An 8,535-nucleotide genomic window follows, 5' to 3' on the forward strand; every position below is an offset into this window, starting at 1 on the left:
TCTAGTGAAGCATTGCAATACTGGACTATTTTGTATCAAGTCTGCCCAAATGTGCCGAATTCGTCAGTTGACACATTTTCAAGTACATAACTATAGAGAACATACAAACATGATATGGTAATACAAAATGTAAGTGTGCACACTCCCAGGAATGTCATACATGATGGATCATTAGCTTATACACTAACTTTCACACATCTAGATGGCCAGGCGGGGTGGGTGTGGTGCCAGAGACAGCAGGGGTTCAAACTGTAGAACCCAGTTCCTACATTTGAATATAAAATGGATTTCATCAAACAAAACTATGCTACATTTTATCTCTGCGACCCTCAGGTCGACAAATCAGAGCAAGATTACTGAATGTAAGTACATTATTTACCTTCAGAGGTGAATGTATCAAACCAGTTGGCGTGATACGTTTTTTGTTGTTGTGCACTCTCCTCAAACAATAGCATGGTATGTTTTCACTGTAATAGCTACTGTAAATTGGACAGTGCAGTTCGATTAAGAAGAATTTAAGCTTTTCTGCCCATATAAGACATGTCTATGTCCTGGAAAGTTTGCTGTTACTTACAACAGTCATGCTAATCACATTAGCGCACGTTAGCTCAACCGTCCCGTATACGGGACACCGATCGCGTAGAGGTTAATTTAATGTGAAACAAACAATACTTTGCATAACTGGATAGAATTTATGAGGTATACAGTATGCTACAGGATCATGTAGCAGCCATATTCCACTTACCCCACACAGTATTACAGAAGTATACAGTACATCCCCCCAAAAAACTGGGCAGAATTGAGGGGGAACTTGCTACAGGATAATTCAGCTCAGTGTTGTCATTGGGGCCCCATTATCAACACTGTAGCCTAAAGCCTCATTCACCATAAGCACTCTGTTACGTTGCACCGGATGTCATTCATTTCAATGGGGACGTCCACAATGGAGTGGGATCACAACGCCCCCTTGCAGTTGAAGGCTCCGATGCGAGATGGACGCCGCACACATAGAATTTTCCCTAACTTTGCCTAGGCTTCAGTCCACAAAGAACAGGAAGTTACCATAACCACAGAAGACAATGAAAATATGTGGTTTTCGGTGATGGCTTTATGGGATTGCTAGCAACTTGTAAACAATTACCCATTCCTATAAGTGACTACTATTTTAATAGTTATGTTAAATAATAGACATTGGCTGTTAAACCATTTATATTATATGACTGTTGCCTCCCGTTTTAGTTTAATGTGGTGGTAATGACGTTTGTTTTTGATAATTATTAGGTGGAGGTCGCTAGCTACAGTATCATCAATCTAGCTTTTAGCTAGCTACACTGGTATCTTCAACCTAGCCTAGCTTTTAGCTAGCTACAGTGGTATTTTCAACCTAGCCTAGCTTTTAGCTAGCTACAGTGGTATTTTCAACCTAGCCTAGCTTTTAGCTAGCTAGCTGCTCTGTAAGCTAGCATGACTTGCTAGAAAGTTAGAGAAACAAGTTGAGGAAAAAGTAACTAAACTAAACATGTTTTATTATCACCTGAAATAATATGTTTCTCCTGTCTTGAATGAAAAGGTCATATTTTGCAATCTCCCAAAATAATAATAATAATCTCTTTACCACAAAAATTGCTTAGAGATCAGATTAATGTCGATGTCAGCAAGTTCCACCTGGAGAAGACACAAAACAGCTTAAAACCCATTGTAAACCAGCTAATCAGCTTACATCACTATAAAACTTAGTCTTCTACTTAGGGGTACCATAGACTGTGATCAGACCAGTAGTGGGTGAGGTGGGGGAGGGAGGAGAAGAAAACAATTAGCCCAAAAGATTAAAAGAGCAGTAAAGAAGACAGAATCCTGGTGATGGGCATCTTTAGCCATATGGTGGCCGCTGCTCTCTGCTCCATACTTGTCTGTAACACTGATGACCTCTGAGAGATTTACCCGGTAGTTAATTAGTGTTCTGAGCGAGGTCACTGATTGGCAATTTTTTTTTGATTGGTTGGATTTATCTCGTTAATGTCTTATTTTGTCATGAGTCACGAGGAAAATAGTAAAGACACACGCGCACGCCTTCTCGTTCTAAGTGTTTGTCAATTCCAGTATTTACCGTAGGTACCTCCAATGTTACACAGTTTTATTCTAGCCCAGTACTAACACACTTTAATTCAAAGACTCAATTCAGCAAAAATATTACCAAAAACCGCAAACAGGTATCACAACAGTTGTGAAAATATGTACCTACACTTTACACCGTATGTGGTTGACTTGGGCCGTGACGTATTTGGGTGCTTGTCCGGGATGCATAATTTACATAATAATAATGATAAAGGAACCATTTTGTCACTTGCAGATAAAAAGGCATCTGCCATTTTAAGAGGTTAATCTCTGACCTAAAATTCCAGGGTTAACTCCGGGTCAACTCCACGACCACCAGACAGAATGGTCACAGTAGGTGACGTGTCAGGATCAGGGTAGGCTCCTAACGTCATTTAGTGGAGAAATGTGCGGCAGGTATCCTAGCGGTTAAGAGCGTTGGGACAGTACCTGTCGATGTGCCCATAAGCAAGGCACTTAACCCTCCTGTAAATCGCTCTGGATAAGAGCGTCTGCTAAATGATCGAAATGTTTAAAGCAGACTAGTGTCCACTCCAGTTAACATGGTCAGGTGAGTTGGCATGGAGGAGCAGGGGTAAAATATGCATATTTGATCAGAGTGTTTTCATTATCTTATGGGGGAAATGATTAGGTCGATAGCACAGCCCTGCCTCGTGCCTCGTGTCCTGACTTTAATCTACCAGGTCGCGGTGGTGAGATAATTAGGATGGGGTGGTCACAGCTAATGGCTTTCTACAAGTAATAATAATATGCCATTTAGCAGACGCTTTTATCCAAAGCGACTTACAGACATGCGTGCATACATTTTTTTTGTGTATGGGTGGTCCCGGGGATCGAACCCACTACCTTGGCGTTACAAGCGCCGTGCTCTACCAGCTGAGCTACAGAGGACCACAAGTAACAGATATACAGTATATAAATATATAAGAAATATACATGAAATATATACATATTCCTATTGTGTATGTTTCACAAGATATACACTTTTGTATATATAGTATGTGGACACCCCTTCAAATTAGTGGATTCGGCTATTTCACCCACACCCGTTGCTGAAAGGTGTATAAAATCGAGCACACAGCCATGCAATATCCATAGACAAACATTGGCCCATACTGAAGAGCTCAGTGACTTTCAACGTGGCACCGTCATAGGATGCCACCTTTCCAACAAGTCAGTTCGTCAAATTTCTGCCCTGCTAGAGCTGCCCCCGGTCAACTGTAAGTGCTGTTATTGTGAAGTGGAAACGTCTAGGAGCAACAACGGCACAGCCGCGAAGTGGTAGGCCACACAAGCTCACAGAACGGGACCGCCGAGTGCTGAAGCACGTAAAAATTGCCTGTCCTCGGTTGCAACACTCACTACCGAGTTCCAAACTGCCTATTGAAGCAATGTCCACATAAGAACCATGACCGAGCAGCCTAAAATCTGGAGTGATGAGTCACGCTTCACCATCTGGCAGTCCGACGGACAAATCTGGGTTTGGCGGATGCCAGGAGAACGCTACCTGCCTGAATGGATATTGCCAACTGTACAGTTTGGTGGAGGAGGAATTATGGTCTGGGGCTGTTTTTCATGGTTCGGGCCCCTTAGTTCCAGTGAAGGGAAATCTTAATGCTACAGCATACAATAACATTCTAGACAATTCTGTGCTTCCAAATTTGTGGCAACAGTTTGGGGAAGGCCCTTTCCTGTTTCAGCATGACAATACCCCCGTGCACAAAGCGAGGTCCATACAGAAATGGTTTGTCAAGATCGGTGTGGAAGAACTTGACTGGCCTGCACAGAGCCCTGTCCTCAACCCCATTGAACACCTTTGGGATGAATTGCAACGCCGACTGCGAGCCAGGCCTGATCGCCCAACATCAGTGCCCGACCTCACTAATGCTCTTGTGGCTGAATGGAAGCAAGTCCCCGCAGCAATGTTTCAACATCTAGTGGAAAGTCTTCCCAGAACAGGGGAGGTTGTTTTGGCAGCAAATGGGGGACCAACTCCATATTAATGCCCATGATTTTGGAATGAGATGTTCAACAAGCATGTGTCCACATACTTTTGGCAATGTAGTGTACATTACATTTCTTGAAAAAATATCGAAAATAAAATAAAAAGCGTCTGTTGGTAATTTTTTGGCAGACTATGGAATATTTATGTCAGTTTATTATGTAGATTTATTAATGAACAATCTTTCGTTTTTTTAATCAAACACCAAATACAGTAATACTGTATGTATAGAACATTATGGTTTAAAGGTTGTCTAGGGCGGTGGTTCCCAACCTTTCTTTGAACAGTGATGGGATATAACATTCTGCAGCACACCTAAGATGGTCACGGGACTCGTCTGAAGTCGGTAACACTGATGTGCCAACTCCGAACCGTTTGGGCTTCAAACTAATATGACCCCACTGTGGAAAGGGGAGACTCTCACGAGCACGATGGTGTTCTCCGTTTTTTCCCCACAAGTGTCACTAGACTCGTCTAGACCCATACAAATGAATGGAAGTGTGGAGATAGTTTTGTGCCAACGAATATCAGGGGTTAAATACGTGTCCAAAAAACCAAAAATATTTCCTGAGCTTCCTTATATCTCCTTGATATAGGACAGACATTTCAAAATCTTATTCCTTGTGATTTTTTGACTGTCTTTTTATGAATATGTTATTGAAATAGTTTCTATGGGCTATAGCAGTAAAGGCCAAATTCAATATTTTATCCTCCCAAAAAAATAGTTTTATACCTAACATTCCAAATCAAATAGCTAAATAGTCCGTGGTACGACCATCTTAAAATAACTCTGTATGTTAGCTTTTTTTATTCCATTGTTAAAGTTGCCAAGAATAGGAACGTGGGGTAAAGATCGGAATCGCCAGAAAGCAAATGTGATATCTCAGCGATACTTTTTAAGTATTTGTTACATGCACAAGTACGTGCAGTACATTCAAATCTTCATAACATTCACACCTACGAATGTGGTCATGGACTTACACCCAAATCCTTGACCCAAAGACGATCTCCGGTCTCTATATAGAAAATGATCCCATCTGTCCACTGTACCTGTTGTTATGACCGCCTACTGTTAGTTTGACAGGTGGAACAAGCCGCTAGATCGCTTTACGTAACAACACACCTGGCTATAGCGGGACGGATGATGGCCAACACGAGTTGGACAGCGTAGACTTGCTTAGATGAGCAGGGTAGAGATTATGGCAAGACAAAGAGATTAGGGCCGGGACTGGGAGAAAGCCTAATATTAGAATTCAAGGTATGATTAGAGCCGCTGGATTGTTACGTAACGATGTTAATGACAGAATGTTTATATTTTCACACATAGATTTAGGACATGCCCTCAGACACACCAAGCCTGCTCTGTTACATCTCAATCATATGGATTTATTCTCTTTTATAGTTCCTTCATGATTTACATATTTACTTTCTTCTTTGTTTTTCTTTCTTTCTTTCTTTCTTTCTTTCTTTCTTTCTTTCTTTCTTTCTTTCTTTCTTTCTTTCGTTCTTTCTTTCTTTCTTTATATATATATTCATGTTTCTGATGTTCCTGTATCAATTTATTACTACTGTATATAAAATTATTCATAATCGAAAATTAATTGATTATATAAATGTAATCAAGTACTTAGTATGAGTGCTGACTGTGGTGCTGCGGCGGTCCCGACATCGATGTTTCTGCGTGCTGGCGGAGTGTTATGTCAACCAGGTGATAATGCCTTCTGTGCGATCGATCTTGAGCCTCTTACCTGTGCGTCAGGTGGAAAAGCTCTGGCCGCCCCGCCAACAACCCAACCACCTCCACCTCTCACAAAGCTCATGCCACCTCTTCACTCAGCCTACAGTACCCAATAATGATTTGGTGAGGAAAATGTGACCCTGTTGATTGTCTTCTCCTTTAATCAACAAGTTACTGTAATACAGATCAATGCATTTCAATGTCTACCAAGCCAAGAAATCCTAGATGTCACGGATCCCCCCGGTACTGCTGCTCATTCCGTTCACCAGTTCCGGAGGTCTACGTCACCGGCCTTCTAGGCGTCACTGATCTGGTTCATTACCACCGACCCCGGACTGTCTTGTCTCATTACACACACCTGGTTCCCATTCCCCCTGATTAGTATGTGTACATATGTGCCCTCTGTTCCCCATTGTCCTTGTCGATTATTGTCCCATGTCCGTTGGTCTCGTGAGTACCGTGTATTGTGTGCTGGTTGTTTACGGGTCTCGTCCCGTGTATTGTGTAGAGGTTACACCTCGCTCTTCGTTTGGGTTACATCCCTTTTGTATATATATATATATATATATATATAAGTGTTTGTGTTGGGTGCAGTAAATAAAACCATTAATACATTTTACATCATACGCTCTTATCCAGGAGCAATTAGGGTTAAGTGCCTTGCTCATGGGCACATTGACAGATTTTTCACCTGGTCGACTCGGGGATTAGAACCAGCGACCTTTCGGTTACTGGCACAACGCTCTTAACCACTAAGCTACCTGACACGTATTCCTGTTCCTGTCTTCTAATCATTATACAACTTGACACTAGAAGAAGTTCACGTTCTGAAAATGTCAGGACACATTCAACAACTAACCTCTGCTCCCAGTGAAGCAATAACTCCCAACCCACACAGATCTACAGTAGCTGCCATGGAAGATGGATACTGCATGCATATCACAAATAGCAAGGGAGGTAACTAAGTGCCATGGCTTCTAAAGCCAGGTCACGGTCAACCAGTAGTTTAGGAGTCTGTCCTGTCTAGCACTATCTCCCCTCAGCCTTAACCTGCGCTGACACCCTGCCTGTCTGTCCTGTCTAGCACTATCTCCCCTCAGCCTTAACCTACGCTGACACCCTGCCTGTCCTGTCTGTCCTGTCTAGCACTACACTGTGCTAGATGAGGGGCACGTTTTCCAAACCCAGTCGGGTATTTTACATTCCTACGACGGTATTTGTTTACTTAGTTTTAGTTACTGCCGGTATGTCATTTTGATAAAATTCCAGATAATTAACGTTGTAGGGCTCACTCCTCAAATGGCAGCCTATTCCATATAGTGCACTAGATACCTTTGACCAGGACATAGGGTTCTGGTCAAAGGTAGTGCACTATATCGAGAATAGGGTGCCATTTGGGAGTCGGTCCCCGTCTCTCCTGGCCCATCCTGCCCAGCAAGCACCTTACTGACTGCTCCTGTCTCTCCTGGCCCATCCTGCCCAGCAAGCACTGCACCTTACTGACTGACTGTTCCTGTCTCTCCTGGCCCATCCTGCCCAGAAAGCACTGCACCTTACTGACTGCTCCTGTATCTCCTGGCCCATCCTGCCCAGCAAGCACCTTACTGACTGCTCCTGTCTCTCCTGGCCTGACCTAGATCTCTGATGGTAAACAGCTGCTTCTCAAAGCTACGTGGTGCTGTCCTCAGCAGAACGGACGGCCCAGGGAGGAGGGTGGGAGGGCACCACGGCGCCCGGCCTCAGCCAGCAGGGTTAGTGTATGTGTCCCCAAATAGCACCCTATTCCCTACACTGAGAGTCCCTAACGGCCCTGGTCAAAGGGAGTGCACTATATAGGGAACAGGAAGCCATTTGGGACGCGGCCTAGGTCAGCCGCTCAGCACTGGGCTGGAGGAGAGGAGATCAGTGTCAGATTGGAGCTTCGCTGAGCCCTTTGATGGAGCTCACTAGCCCCTGGCTAGTTTAGGAGATCCCCCCCCAGACACTTAACACAGCCAACTGCCCTGCCGCTACTACAGACGTGTGACAAGCGTCCACGGTTACGGCACACGCACCTCTTATGTGTCAGCGACAACTTTCATGCTGCAGCCCCTGAAAGGTCAGCCACCTGCCTGCTATTAGATGTGCTTCAGCAGGCAGGCATGGGCTTACTGTGGGTGCATCCCAAATGGCATCTTTTTCCCTACAAACTGTAGTGCATCACTTTTTTACCAGGAGCCATAGGTAACAGGGTGCTGGTCAAAAGTAGTGCACTACATAGGGAATAGATACAGGGAATGGGTTGCCAATTATTTTCCAAATGGTAGTTATTTTCCATGGGCTCTGGTCATACCAGTGCTCTGTGTAAGGAATAGGGTGCCATTACCTGGGCTCTGGTCAAACCCAGTGCTCTATGTAAGGAATAGGGTGCCATTACCTGGGCTCTGGTCAAACCCAGTGCTCTATGTAAGGAATAGGGTGCCATTGTAACAGTGTTGCTTCCGTCCCTCTCCTTGCCCCTACCTGGGCTTGAACCAGGGACCCTCTGCACACATCGACAACAGTCACCCTCGAAGCACCGTTAACCGTCGCTCCACAAAAGCGGCGGCCCTTGCAGAGCAAGGGAAACAACTACTTTGAGGTCTCAGAGCGAGTGACGTCACCGATTGAAATGCTACTAGTGCGCACCGCTAACTAGCTA

The sequence above is a fragment of the Coregonus lavaretus genome (genome assembly GCF_964263955.1).
Source record: "Coregonus lavaretus genome assembly, contig: HAP1_SCAFFOLD_376, whole genome shotgun sequence".
NCBI classification, from domain to species: Eukaryota; Metazoa; Chordata; class Actinopteri; order Salmoniformes; family Salmonidae; genus Coregonus; species Coregonus lavaretus.